Below are 16,044 nucleotides of genomic sequence, written 5' to 3' on the forward strand. Positions count from 1 at the left end.
AGCCCTTAGAGCCTTGTGGAAACTCCATCCTTGTGACATCCTTACAGGCCCATGAGTTTTGAAGGAAAACTCCTCGATCTTTCCTGCAATGTTGAAAAAGATGTTAGATGTCCTAGCATATATGGCAGCTCTAGCCGTGCGCAAGAACAGTCGACCCAAAATTATGGATGTCGCTTCGTTGCGCCCGATGTTTAGTATCGCAAAATCAGATGCCACGTGAGAGTCCCCAACTAGGACTTCGATACACGGTGAGTTGATTGGTCCACAAATCTAATGCGCATATTTGTCTTCAGCAATGGCGTGAGTCATAACACATTATTGCAAACAGACATAGGGATAATGTTGACTGTTGCACCAAGATCACAAACAGCTTCCAAGATGTGATGACTGATTTACACTATAATAATGGGACGATGGGGATCCCCATTCTTGAACGGTCAGGAGATGTCTTGCCACCCGTTGATGACTAGCTCTTGGTAGAATTTCATTTTTACTATCTCGATGGAATCAACGTCATCGAGAGTGGCCTGGTTAACTCAAGATGAATGTCTTTGTGGGTATGGAGGGTTGAAAGAGAATATTCTCTTTTTCCCATTGATATTGAAACACATGTTGGTAGATGCTACGTAGATTGAAGCCTTTGCGGTGTGTAAGAAAGGTCGACCCAAAATAATGGGCGCTTTTGGATCACGACTGGTATTTAGGATCACAAAATCTGCTGCTATGTAGCTGCCACCGACTATTAGGCAGATGTCATCTAGGATCCCCTCAATTCATCGAGTTGTCTGATCTAGCAGTACCACATGTATATCCAGATTAGTTAGGGCCTCGAGCTATAATACATCATCATAGACTGACAAGGGTATGATGTTCATGCCTGCACCAATATCACAAATAGCCTTCAGCTTGTGAGGGCCGATGGTGATCAGGATCATTAGATGGCTAGGGTCTCCCTTTGTGATGGGCCAAGAATCGTCCCACCACCTGCCAATGAGATGCTCTACATAGTAGCCTAGCTTTGCTATGTTAATGATCATAACATCATCTGTCCTATTACGATGATGTCGAGGAATGTGGTCTGACGGTGATTTGGATCGACTAGCACCCGTTTAGTAAAAATTGGAGGGCTTTCAACAACCTCTTGGTTAGGTTCCTCATAATTGGGAGCCGTAAGCTGAACCTCGAGATTGATCTAGAGAGATTGCCCAGATAGAGTGGTGAATTCTCTAACGGTCCTGAGGGATTTAGGACTCTTAACCCCGATCATCTTGGAGTTTAGATCTCCGGTGTGCTCGAAAACCAATCTACCAAAGCAGATGGTCGGTGGCACATCGTGGAGAAAAGCTTTGATCTGGGAGTCCTTGGTGAGATCACCCAAGACAACAGGTGGTGCCGCAACGATGTCAAAGCGCGTCAGTTTTGCGTACCAAACGTTGTTGATGATTGTCATGATCGGTCTTCGTGCAAGATCCCCCTATCTGGCGTGCCTCTATCGGTGTTTTTTATTGGCAGATATTTGGTTCTTGGGGAACCCTGCATGGCACGAAGAAGAATCACAGATGGAGACAAGATTTATCCTGGTTTGGCCCCCCCGGGAAGCAAATAAAAGCCATACGTCCAGTTGCTACTTGTTTGTATTGCTTGTATTCGGCAAGATGGTGATTACAGTGTGGCTAGGCCTATGAAAGAATCGATGATTACAATAGAGGATATTGCTAGCTAGTTATATCTGGGATCAACTTGCCCTACAAGATAAGAAGTTGTGCCCTAGTCGGAGTCTTGGTGTAATCCAGAGATATCCTTCCTTGAATAGGGTCACCATGGGCCTTCATGCCGTCTCTAATTTAGAGTTGGTAGTCAGCAACATGGAAGTCGGGGTACCTAGGGGTATGGCATCGACACAACCTATCATAGTTCATTGCATAAAAGTAATTGCTAGCAACAACATTGTTGCATGCCTAATAGGATTCTACGAGGTTGGGTGGGACATGGCACCTATCAACTGGTCAACTTCGAGATCCATAGTGTACTTGTACTTGTTCTCCTCAAAGTCCTGATGTCATCCACATGTCCTTCCTCCAACAGGTTCTAGTTCGATCAACATTATCCATGATGCATCTACATCGCTGGAGCGACTAGCAAAAGAGCAATCAATACACTAAAAAGGCAATAGGACATAGAAAGACTGAAAACCCCAAGAGAACACTAAACGAAGAGGCTTAGCCCTCATGGTAGATGTCCGATTCTTGGAATAAAAGCAGTGGTGGTCATTCGCTAAGCACAAGCACAAGTCACGGCCTAGCCAATACTTCCTGAGCCAATAATGTCGACCTGTATGAATTCAAGAATAATGGCCTAGACTCTAGCTCATCTTAAGAAAAACACCATGGCTCACGGTTTTTCGATCCGGGCGTCATGGAGATTGATAGGAATAAAAAAGATCACAAGCAAGAGAGAAAGTTCCGGTCTCTCTCAATTCATACGCCATTGTAATTGATGTGAACCAAAGAGAGGATAGAATGGGAGGTGAAAAGAGAGGGGCAGTGGTGATCTTCTTCCAATCCTCACGCCATGGCAAAGACGGAGCATCGGGAGGAGTGACACACAAGAGAACATGAATGCTCAACCACTCATAGGGTACCTCGACCTATGTGCACTAAATGACACTAAGGCACTCTTAGGGATCTTAGCAGTGCGGTTGTCACCGTGAGAACCTAAGGAGAGCTATGGTCTATAATTGGGTACAAGCATACAAGGGTTCTAGCATGAAAGAGCTAAAAGTGGGGGAAGAGAAGGGATTCACCTTCCTTTGATACATTCGCCATGGCTACCAACGGGAATCGCAGGAACAGAATCAGGGAAGCAACAACAAACACTAAGGGACACAACAAGTGAGAAGGGAATTTTGATTCCATGGCACTTCGATCCACATGTCATGGTAACAGACACAAACCAAAGAAGTTGAAACATGAAGATCAATCCACATCTTACTAGATCGATGAGGATCGATAGAGGGGAGAGAAGAGAGAAGAGGGAAGAACGGTCTTTGCATTCTCTCGACCAACACATCAAGGTAATGCTTCGACATAAGAGATCAAAAAGAGAGGTAGAACCTAATGGTCTTGGCGAGATGAACTCGCAACCACAAGCTATACTTACACGAGTTGGCTTCATAGTCCCATGATCATCATCCCCTAATTCTCCCAGTAGACTAGGTCACAGAGGGCTCGAGAAGGTGCGGGTAGGAACCACATCAATATTGACATCGAGTCCCCAATAGCCTCATCCTAAGGCCAAAGATCGGAGCTAACGCTTGTAGTACTACTAAGTCAACTAAAAGCAAGGAATCGAGTTACGCTCGGCATCACGGCCATGGCGAGACGAACCCATGACTGAAATGACCAAAGGAGTTACAATCCCTCGACTGGCTCAAAGACTCGGTCCACAGACAACCAAGCACAACACTAGGACATGGAGCTAAACTAACATGACAACCACTAAGTGGAGTAGCACATGTCCATAGCACAAGAAATAGACCGACAATGAAGGTACGACATAGGCATAGGATAGATATCATGTATGAAGTGTATGAACAAGTATAGATAATCGGTAGATAGATCATGTATCATCAGGTATGAAAGAGCAAGGAAATGAAAGATAGGGGTTTTGCTGATGTCACGAATGGCGCCGATGGAGGTTGGAGGGGATTGACCTTGCTGGTGATGAGAATGGGCATGGGGGAGCTGCAGGCTTGCTGCTGCCACTCTCGGCTGGCTGCTGCTTGCTATGGCTAGTCGGAGGGGGTTGGATACGGCTTCAGTGGTGATGGTGGTGGCCAGAGTCGGTGGAGGGAGTTGCAAGGCTAGCTGCTTCCCTGCAGCAGTGAAAGACGATGGCACGAAGGCCAGTCTCAGACCGTAACAGTGGCAAGGTCATCGGCAAGAGGAAAAAGGGCAGAGCTTTGGTTGAAGTGGCTCACTGGTGGTGGCTACTGTACTACGGCGAGGTTGAGGTGGAGCAGTGGATGCCGAGGTTAGTGTTGGGGTGTGGACAGAGGACGAGGAGGAGCTCCTAGCCACCAACAGAGCAGAGGAGGTTGCCGGTGGGGTTGAGGTACGACGCCGATGAGGTGGTGCTATGGTGAGGTCGAAGATGAGCTCGCAGCTACTCTGCAGCAGTGAAGTCCACAGTGTCGCATGCCGTTCATCATTAGTGAGCTTATGTGCTTATTGTTTGGCATTAGTAGCATAGGTTATCTTATTATTAGTAGTCTTTCATTGGCACCGGTTCCACCGTCTGGTTAGGGTTCTTTGATCTCATTTCATCGGAGCTCCGATCAAAGTAGTAAGTTTATAGATTAAGTGTGGTGCTTAGGCTATAGATTACCTATGGATATGGCTTGCCCTCTGGATAGATTGTGGTAGGTGCCAAGTGGTGACAGCCTTGTTCATCCTCTGTAGTCCACCATGATGTTAGGTCTAGTTATTAAATCATAGGGCTCGTGGCAGGCCTTGTCTATTTAACTCTCCTAGTTGATAGGCGGGTTGTGCCGCGAAGTAGTATCGCATTTCTTCTAGTCATTTGTTTACCCTTAGTTACTAGAAAGATAAATTGCTCGCTCTCCCACCTAGTTATCTCTAGAGTAGCTTGTATTAGTAGTTTCATTTAGGTAGTTCACATTCACCTTCCACTATGAGCTACCTACCTAGGATACACTTAGGCTTCCCTTAGCAATCCTAATAGTAAATATAAATTCTAGCCTTCTGCCTTCCTATGGGAAAAATATAAATTCGACACTTGGTACTGACCGAGCGAAGTGCTACGCGATAGTTCTGTGCGCTTGTGGGATTCCTTCAATAGTTGTTAAGAAGTATCAACACATAGCAGCTATCCGGTTTGAAAACTATTTAGGACACAACATTGAAGTTATATGAGGTTTGACAAATGGATTGCTCATGTAAGTCAACCATCGCTCTGATACCCGTCTGGCTGTCGCATGCCATTCTGCACATGATGCTTTAGGATCTTTGTAACGGTTGAGTGACATAGAACAACCCATGTGGCAAACTAACACACATAACATGCAACATCATGCCCAACTATTAAGGCTATTATTATGCTTATAGGAAAATACATGACTCATAGAATTTGTACAGTTTTAATTTCTCCCTCTAGGCTTAATTCTTCAATATCTCACTCGAATTCTTATCGGAGTTAACTCGTAGCTCATCTTGGATTCGCCTGATCCAAGGTCTACTATACAACAGTGAATAGAGCGCTACCTCGCATCCATCATGTCAACAACACCTATAAAACAACTTAATGGCTACACCGTGAGTATATTGCGTACTCGCAGTACTTAATTCTAACACATAGATATTTAGTGGATGCAAAGGGTATTATTAGGTATTTGTACATTTGTGAATAGTACATGGCATTTCTTGGATGACATGCTCATGATTCGTTTTAAGACATTAGCATTAACTAAGTATGGTATCACAAAAGTGATTAGCACATATAAGCCGCAACATCATCATGTTCCATCTTTACTCTACCATGGGTATAGAAAGTAAGAACAACCGAATGGTTCCGTCTTGAAGGACTTTAGGCTTTCAAACTATGCAGAGGTTTACAAATGTATCCCCATGGAAGAATGGGACTAACTACCATACCTTGTGCACAAGATAAGGGTTGTCTCATGTCTTCCAACCTTTCCCTAAATCGGCCCTAGTATTCTATGAAAGGTTTGACTGGTGCCCGGTCAATGTCCTAGACATTCCCGACTAGCGCCACCCCCTTGCCAGTTTCATGGATAAATCGATTGTAATTAGTTATTTGGCTTGTTGACCTCATCTGGGACATGTGTTCTGTATGGGTGGTTACTCGGACTCACGTATCCCAATAAACGGTCCTTAACTGCACCACGAGCTACATCACTTGAGGTCCCACACTCATAGTGGCCTACCCCTCGTATGAGCGAAGTTATCAAAGTGGTGTTCAGGTTATAACCCTTAGTGATATGATTCCTTAGCCAGATTGGTGAATGTTGGTATATTTAATGCACACAGATAAATCCGCAAGCGCACGAATACCGCTGTAGCTTTCACCCAAAAGTATTTGAAGTATCGTATCCATAGGGAAATGTGTGAGAGTAACTACGTCTAACCTAACCTAGAGTAGCAACAAGACTTAAGATAATAGGACTATAGAGGAGATCACAAAGGTCTTCTAGTTCTAACTTCGGTAAGCTATATCTTCTATTGTTCAACTGGGGATATTACTAAGGGAAACACAGGCAGAGTATGTTTCCTATAGTAACTAAATCCTGCTAGGCCTACAAACGGGAGGTGGACTACAAAGGATTCAATGAGGCTATAAGGGTCACCCTCATGAGCCACCACCGATCTGGAATATAGGTACATCCACAAGTAACCTAGTCTAGGCACCATGCTTACACCTACAATTACTACTTTAACCTAGAGCGTCCTGTAGATTAAAGCAATCAAAGAGTGATGAACCTGATGAACAATATAAACATGATGCTTACTTAAATTAGAAGTCGATTACCAGAGAATCCTCAAAAACAAGCTCAAGTAGAACTTGATTCTGCCAGGGTACAAGCCGTAGACAGAGCACTGATAGGCCGGTACTTCCTCTAAACTCTTCCCTCATACTCTATCTCACTATTATTTACAAGACGAGATCCAATGGAGGACTAATCTTCTCTTGATAGCTGGCTCTGATCCTAACGAGGAGAATATGAATTAGGGTTTCAGGATGGCTCTAGGGAGGGAGGCAGGGGCTACTATATATAGGCCGAGGTGGAGTAGGGGCAAGAAATCAATGTGGAGTAGGGGGCAAGGAATCACCACGTCATCGATCCGTGTCAACTCCCTCGATCACCGTTGGATAAATCAACCTAAAACTACCTTAAAATCAATGGTGTAGATCTTAGGAATGAGTACGAGGCAGTAGAGGGCGAGCGGGCTCCATGGTAGGTTGGCCGGCCTATGGGCTGGGCTAGCCAGCCCACTTTCATGGCCGTTTGGCCTAAGCTTCGGTGTGGTGTCTTCTGGAACCTTTTAGTGTTTTCTTTCGTAGTTTTCGTGGGTTGAATCTCTTGTTGTCATCAGTTTGGTTGTTTGGAGTGTATGATAGTGGTCCTAGGAGCTGTTTTCTAGATAAATCCTCCTGTAGTCATGAAATCAGCAAAGCTCATGGAATTCATTAGTTTAAACCCCAATACCTATGTTTGGTGATGGAATTAAATTTAAATGTAGGTTATGTTGACGGTTTATAATTGGTGTTAGTGACCATCAACAAGCTCCCCCAAGCTTAACCTTTGCTAGTCCCTGAGCAAAGCTAAACTCAACAATGGATTAGGAGTTGCTACAATGCTTTTACACCTCAAAAGTACACATGCGTTCAATCAAAAATTCTCCTCCAAATTAGAATAAACTGATCTAACTTTCAAACTTACCCATATTACCTTCAACCATGGGGCTTCTTAGCCTTCACTTAGGTCTTGAGCAATTGAAAGATAGAACGATCAAGTCAAGCACTATGTCTCAAGTTCTTTGTTTCACCACTGTTTCAGAGTTTTTATAAGTTTTCAAAATAAAACTCAGAGATTCCTTTGTATGACACTCTCAAGTCTCTCAATATATGTGGTATTTTTGGATCCTCACAAAGGCAACAATGATGTTATGCCTTTTCTCTTCCTACAACTAAAGCTTATGTGGAGTTTATGTGTAGGTAGAAAACTAGAGCATACTTGCAATGCATATATTGTAAAGTCAAATAATGGATCCAAAGAGAGTTGAGTTATACAATCAAATCAAGATGTGCATGTGTGTGGATAAATGGTGGATATATGGTGGCTAATATAATTCTACTTTGCTCCTTAAAAACATATCTCTCTTTTGAAACTTGGAAATAATTTTGCAAGAGAACATGGGCTATCTTATTCGTCTCTTGATTTTCAGGCAGGCATCTAAGTACCCATTGTTTTAGATATCTCGGACACTTGTCCATTTTTTCTCAACTCTCTTTTTTCTCTTTTTTATGAATAACTTTTACATAGCCCATGTCTCTTTCCGCAATAAAACTTTGAGAGAGATATCAACAAGAACTTTGGAGCATTTATTTTGAGTGGATGGAAAACCTACCAAACATATTTTTGTATTCACTCCCAATGTAGGAGTAAAACATTTTTAGGTGGATCTAGATGGAAGGCATATTTTGCGCCTACCCCTAGTGTAGGAGTAGTGCATATCTGGGTGGTGTGTACATGATCTTGATTTTAAGAGCATGACAAATTCTCATAAGGGTCAACAAAGCTTGATAAAACGCAATGCAAAAGCAAGCAACATATATGTGGAAGTTTTCCTAGCCTAAATAACATGTATGGCTCTGGTAGGAATTCAAGCTTTCTCATACAGAAACTTATCATATAGCATTTTTGTGTTTTTTAGAAAGTAAATCTCTAGAACTTTAGTGTCACTTGGAACAAGATAAATAGTAGCTCAGACCTTCTCATATTATATCCATCAATTACCTAGACATAGATCAAGCATATGCTACCCACAAGTTTTAAGTTTAGAGTAAATCCTTATATCAAAACAGTCGTATCCAAAACTTAGGAGAAACTAAGGCTAAAAACTAGGTACTTGAAAGGAATTACAACAGAACAACTATTCATCATTTCCATTTAAGAGATTATTCTGAGACCCCGCTCTCAAATTAAAGCAACGTAGATACACACTCTTTTTATTTTGTTTTTAATTTTACTAGATCACACATTATTACTATAAATGACTAATGCAAAGATAAATTTTTGTTTTGTTTTTCATTCATCATTATTTTAACTATTAAAAGAAACCAAAACTAAAACAAAAGGGGAAAGAATACTTACCTAGATACACGGGAGTGCTTCTCCCCCAAGTTAGCTCTTTTGGTGAGGGTTTGGTGTTGTAAGTTATTCGAACCGAACTTCTCCTTGTGAAGTTTATTGACCAAATACCTCGGTTTGCTCTGAAGAGGAGGATTCTTGTGATGACGCCTTTAATGATGATGTCATCTCCTTCTGTCAAGCCCGTCTTGGTTTTGAGTTTGGACTTTGGTTTGATAGGTTTAGAACACTTGTAGAAATTTGGAGAATTAACTGACTCTCCCATACTTTGCTTGAAGTGTGTCCTGCTCATGAGACAAGGTGGAGATCAAGTGCATGGGCTCTGTTGGTGAGAAAACACCAACATAACCAAAATTTTATTCTACTTCTCCAACCTTAGGCACATTGAATATGATGAAGTTGATGTTTATGTGCTTTGTTCAATTACAACATGGGTGATAAGATTAGAAGATTGAGTATGAATGTAGCATTTAAGTACATTTGGCTAAAAAGGGTTGAATTGCTTAACTCATGGAAGGATCGTCCTATCTATGCATAACTGTATCAATCTTTACTTGATTATGACTATCATCTTCTAGAGATAGGATGTGCAATGTTTTAGCTCATTTGGTTAGAACTATGAGATCAAGAAAGTGGTGCTAGGAACAAGCTTAAAGAACATGTTGAGTTAGTTAGGTTGGATTAAGTGATGGAGTTGTAACCCAAACATATTTTGTTTCTTATTTATGTGCATACCAGAATCAAGGAAAAGCCTTTTAAGTAATGACCATTTACCTTAGGATGTTACCTTTGTCATCAGAGCTTGATGACACCATGTGACGAAGAGTAAGTGACTCGTGATGGTCTTTCCCTTTTTTCTTGAAGTTTTCCTTGTTCGGCTAGCCTCGCAGCTTGAGTGTTCATGAGCTTTTTGTTTCTTAAATTGCACCATTTCTTTCTCATCCTTTTGTTGTACCATCTTTTTGCTCTTTGGTCTTGACATCTTGTTAGACCTTCCGCTCCACTCATTCATTGTTGTATGCCTCAGATCTGTTGATTTGCTCATACACTTCCTATGAGTTAGTGCTTTCATTATTGATCGTGTTTTATGGCACTCATCCTCTTTGTTGCATAGTTGTAGTGGTGGATGTGATGAGGACATCACTTCTTCATCACATACAAGCCAAGGAGAGGAGGACCAGCATGGGTGTCCATTTTATCTTTCTCATGGTGGAGGCCCAGTCCAACTGAAGTTGGAGCCCATCTCAGGCTACAGGACCAGTCTACCTTAAACTGGTCACCTAGGACGTATCCGGACTCTGTTTTTGACGATCCATATATGGTTGGAAAGATAATTTGATAAGGAAGCCAATTCAAGTGGTTTCACATCAAAAGACCTTCAGAATCAATGGGAATCGTCGAAACAAATCAGTATCCAAAATCTGTCAGGGTGCTGCGACACCGTCTTTTGGTCTGTTGGACCGTGTATCATGTTTGGGCCCATTAGGGGGCGCATCCAGGGGGTGATGCCCAAGACTCTATAAATAGCAGCCATCGCTCTCCTTAGGGTTTGGGTTTTGTTTAGTTCTTGATTTCCTCGTGAAACAGACGTCGTTTTGCTGCAACTGTCGCCGCCAAGGCCGCTTGCTGTGAACTAGGGCCCCAGTTCTTGATCTTGTTCGCCTGTGGCGATTAGTCCTTTCGAATAAAGACTTGAACTCCTCATTATTATAAGCCTCATATTTATTTGAAATTTCAGATTGCGTTCATCTCGTTCTTGCTTGTGTTCTCGATTTGCTTGCAGGAAAGCCTTCTCGGCGAGGTCAATCGCGTTCGCGTGGTTGATAACCAAAGGAGCAGTGGTGTAATGGTTGCGGGGGTCCGAATCAGTCTTGGTTCGAAGCCTAGATCATAAACGTCGAGTCTCCACCAATCGACGCTATCATACCTATCGGAAGATCGGGCCTAGTCTACATCAAGTGGTATCAGAGCCCTTGTTGCCCATTAGGTATAACTTTGTTTCCCCTTTAGATTGTTACAGTTTTTGCATTACCTATAGTCCACAAAAAGCAAAAAAATATATACACCACCACATATTTCCTGTCCTATAGCCTCATTGTATTGTGCAATTTCATCTCTGTTTCGCGTTGTTGAGTTTGTGCCCTAGGTCAAGTTCTAGTTGCTGGTTTTAGTTTGTTTTTGAGTCCAGTTTGTGTTTTTTCCTTTGTTTTTCATCATAATCCATGAACACCTTCAAGTCTTGCTGTAATTCCTGTGTATTCATCAAATCCTAGTCCATGCCATCTTTTTTTGTTACACTTGTCTTCACTGTTTCCATCAAATCCTTGCTGCCGTGACCAATTTTGCGCGCATTGTTCCCGTTTTGTCCTCTAATTCGGAGTGCGTTCGTAAAACTAGTCTAGTTTTCGCATACGAACTCAGATTTCGACGTTCCATATATCAAAATTGATCCGAAAAAATTTTTAGATCCGTCCATCCCTCGCCTTGTCGGCGTCAGAGATTTTTATTTTGGTCAAAAAGTGGTCACAAGATCCTCTTTTCGTTGTCATAAGGTCTTTGTCGATTTTGAGCACGTCTTCCAAAAATTCTACAGGCCACGTCTTTCACTTGTTTAAGCTCATATTTTTTGTGGTTACTCTTTTTTGTGCTCCTAAGTGAAGAAAAAATATCAAAAAAATAAAAAGAAAAAGTCAAAGAATCCCAAAAAAACAACGACAACCCAAAAATAGAGAAAAAAGAGGGGCAAAAGTGGAACAATATCTAGAGGAGCACATAGAGCGCGCCATTTGAGCTGTGTTTGCATGTGCTGATTTCTGCCTTGTTCCTAATCATATTCTTGCTGTTCACATCACTTGATACATCTGGTACTTGGAACGTGAGTAGGCCAGCAACTAAGACAAGTACTTGGGATACTTATTCAGCTTTGCTATTCAGTTATGAATTTTGCTATTCCTTGCTACTATATTATGCCTGCCCAAGCTCCACTTTCTTCTAACAAAGTATAGGTTCGCCTTACAACTGTTACACTCAAGCTACAATGGTATCACAGTCACCGACCGATTGCACCGCCTGTTGCTTTGGTAAGAACACTTGAAAGACCATGGTAAGACGCTTGAGAGTTGAGTGCCTTATTTTTCCTTGTCCACAACCTAAGTAGTTGGTAGGGATAATACTATTTGTGTTGTCTTTTCCTTTCTACTAACCATGTCAGGAAAAGCCAGAGGCAGCGCCCAATGAAACGAGGACACACCTATAGATTTCAATGACTGTGTTTCTAAGAATGAGCTTCGTGCCGTTCTTGATGACAAGTTCAATGAGATCCTTCAACAAATCACCAATTTGGCCAAGAAGATTGAAGATGTTGAACAACGACATCCTGAACCACGTCCTGAAGATGATGATGATGATGATCTCTCTGAGGAGGATGATGGCGATGCGGAGGCTGAAGCCGAAGCTCAACGACGTGCTGAGGATGCACGTAACCGTAATTGGTTGAACTTTAACCAACGCGGTATGGGAGGTAACAACCAAGGTAATAATGATCCTTTCTCTAAAACCAAGTTTAAGATACCTCCTTTTTCTGGTTCTGCTGATCCTGAAGCATATTTAGATTGGGAGATGGCTGTAGATAAAAAATTTAGCTCCCATCAAGTACCTAAAGAATATAGAGTTAGACTTGCTACTAGTGAGTTTACTAGTTTTGCTCTTTTCTGGTGGATGATATTTGCAATAATGCTAATGCTAATGCTCAAATACCTCAAACCTAGACTGTACTTAAACGACGAATGAAATCGAGATTTATTCCTCCATACTATCAGCGTGATCTATGATTAAAACTGCAACATTTAAATCAAGGTAGTAAAACTGTTGAGGAATATTATCAGGAGCTGTTAATTGGTCTAGCATGTAGTAACATACAAGAGGATGATATGGATAAGTGTTCTAGATTTTTTGGAGGTTTGCGTCGTGAAATACAGGATGTTCTTGACTATAAAGAATGGACTAGATTTTCCCAATTATATCATTATGCTATTAAAGCTAAAAGGGAAGTACAGGGACAACAACCTAGGCGATCCACGACTCCATCCGCGACTCCATCCATTCCTTCACGTCCAACCGATGTGAGTAATTTTTTTAATGTGCAGACACCACCAGTGCCTGTAAAGAAGAGTTCTCCTATCACACTTCCTTCTAGTGGATCTGCTACACCTTCCTCTAGCAGCTCTTCTAAAGTTGTGTGCCACCGCTGCAAGGGCATGGGACATATTGCCAAAGAATGCCCCAGCAAACGCGCATATATTGCTACTAATGATGGTGTGTATGCTAGTGCTAGTGATGAAGAGAATGAATTTGCACTTGCAACTAATCTTTATGCAGATAAATTTGTGGATAGTGCTGACGATCCTGATGAGGTAATTGATAGTGTGGCATGCACTATAGACTATAAATCAATCCTTGTTTAGCATGTTTTAAGTACACAAGTTGAGCCAGTAGACAAGCTACAATGCCATAATTTGTTTCAAATGTTCCTCATTGTCAATAATTTCCGTGTTCGTGCTATAATTGATGGAGGGAGCAGCAATAACTTGGTAAGTTCTGAGCTTGTCAAGACTCTTGGTTTATCTACATGTGCTCTTCCACATTCATACCATGTTCAGTGGTTCAACAATAGTGGTAAGGCAAAGGTAACACAATCTGCTCGTGTGCATTTTTCTATCGGGTCATACCATGATTATGCTGATTTTGATGTCATGCCTATGCAAGCTTGTTCACTTTGGTTAGGCCACCCTTGGCAATATGATAATAATGCTCTATATCATGGTAGGCAAAATAGATATACTTTTATATTTAAGGGAAAGACCATTGCTTTACTTCCTTTAACTCCTGCTGAAATTGTGCAATATGAAAAGGAACTTGCTAAAAAGAAAAAGAAAGGCCATGATAAAGACTTTAGCAAACCAACAAATGAACCATCAAGTAACATGAAAGAAGATTTATTTGCTCTTAAATCTGTTCTTGCTGATCATGATGAACCTTGTTATGCTTTAACTTGTACATCGCCTATATGTCCAATTGGTCTTGCTTCTAGTGCTATGCCTCTTGTTGGTACTAACCTTTTGTAGGAGGAGGATGAATTCCCAGCAAGGAAGGCACCATGGTAGCCGCCTTTGCCAAGATGAACATCTTCTTCTAGAGCCATCGTTGCTGTCATCTAATGGAGGAGACAATCTACTTCAATCGAGGACGACTTCAATTCAAGAAAGGGAGGATGATGAGGACATCACTTCTTCATCACATACAAGACAAGGAGAGGAGGAGGACCAGCATGGGCATCCAATTCATCTTTCTCATGGTGGAGGCCCAGTCCAACTGAAGTTGGAGCTCATCTCGGGCTCCAAGACCAGTCTGCCTTAAACTGGTCACCCAGGACGCATCCGGACTCCGTTTTCAACGATCCACATATGGGTGGAAAGCTAATTTGATAAGGAAGCCCATACAAGTGGTTTCATGTCAAAAGACCTTCAGAATCAACGGAAATCGTCAAAACAAATCAGCATCCAGAATCTGTCATGGTGCTGCGACACCGTCTTTTGGTCCGTTGGACCATGTATCGTGTTTGGGTCCATTAGGGGGCGTGTCCAATGGGGGTGACGCCCAAGACTCTATAAATAGCAGCTGTCGCTCTCTTTAGGGTTTAGGTTTTGTTTAGTTCTTGATTTCCTCATGAAACAGATGTCGTTTTGCTGCAACTATCGCCGCCAAGGCCGCTTGCTATGAACCAGGGCCCCAGTTCTTGATCATGTTCACATGTGGTGATTAGTCCTTTCGAATAAATACTTGAACTCCTTCTCATTATTATAAGCCTCATATTTATTTGCAATTTCAGATTGTGTTCATTTCGTTCTTGCTTGTGTTCTCGATTCGCTTGCAGGAAAGCCTTCTCGGCGAGGTCAATCACATTCGCGTGGTTGATAACCAATGGAGCAGTGGTGTAACAGTTGCAGGGGTCCGAATCAGTCTTGGTTCGAAGCCTAGATCGTGAACAGTCGAGTCTCCACCAATCGACTGCTATCATACCTATCGGAAGATCGGGCCTAGTCTACATCAGGCTGGGTTTGCAGATCCATGCCAAACCATCGACAAGCATAGCTTGTATTCATTCATCCCTACAAAATGTTAGTGGAGACATACCTGAGGGAATACAACAAATTTGAACTATGGATTGTTGTCCATAAATTTTATGAATTACATCTATGCTAATGAAAAGATGGTTTTAGGATTGCTTTAGCATAGATTTTGTTTATCATGTTTTATACAAGCATGGCTCAAGGCAAAGGTAACTTGCAGTAGAAGACAAAGTGAATGAACTTTGATACTTATAGTTCTTCCATCATGATGAATGAGTTGTGTCTTCTTTGTGCAATGTTATTAGAGTTCGTTATGTGCCAGACTTCATCTCTGATTTGAATTCATCTCGTGACTTATCAATATTGAATTAAGAGTTTCCTACATGGGGTTAGTCTAACAAAATGACCAGTATCTACTATAGCATATTCTTGGTTCAAAAATCAAACTAGACACCATGTCTAATTTAATCTAGGAAAGCATTTTAACATAAGCACCATGCTTAATTTAAAAAGCCTTTGAAAGTAAGATCAACACTCCTAAACTAAGCACCATGCTTAATTTATGAGATGCATGAACAAACTCCAAACCTTGAACATACTATAGTAAACAAAGGTAGCATAAAAGCATTATAGAGATTTATTCAATTGGAGATGAAAGAGCATGATTGTTATTTAGAAAATTGAGCATGGCTTAAAGGTAGAGATAATCAAAAATTAGCAACATGGCATAAGATTTGTCAGTTCATCCCCTGCACTTGAATTTTGTAGCAAAATCAACTTTGGATGATAGAACTCTCCTGTGTGAATGTGATTCAATGTTGCATGATAATTGGTTGGACATACCTTGCATCGTCATCCTTCACCCTTTTTGCTTCAAACCTAGAATGGTTAGTTACAAAAATACCCGAAGAAATATTTTCACAATTATATTTCTGTGCTCATTTCACAAGGGCATTATTGCGAAAGGTGAAGGCTCATGTTATCTCCCAAAAGTGCTTGTTTTAG

Source organism: Miscanthus floridulus, chromosome 14 (assembly GCF_019320115.1).
Source record: "Miscanthus floridulus cultivar M001 chromosome 14, ASM1932011v1, whole genome shotgun sequence".
In the NCBI taxonomy this organism is placed as follows: domain Eukaryota; kingdom Viridiplantae; phylum Streptophyta; class Magnoliopsida; order Poales; family Poaceae; genus Miscanthus; species Miscanthus floridulus.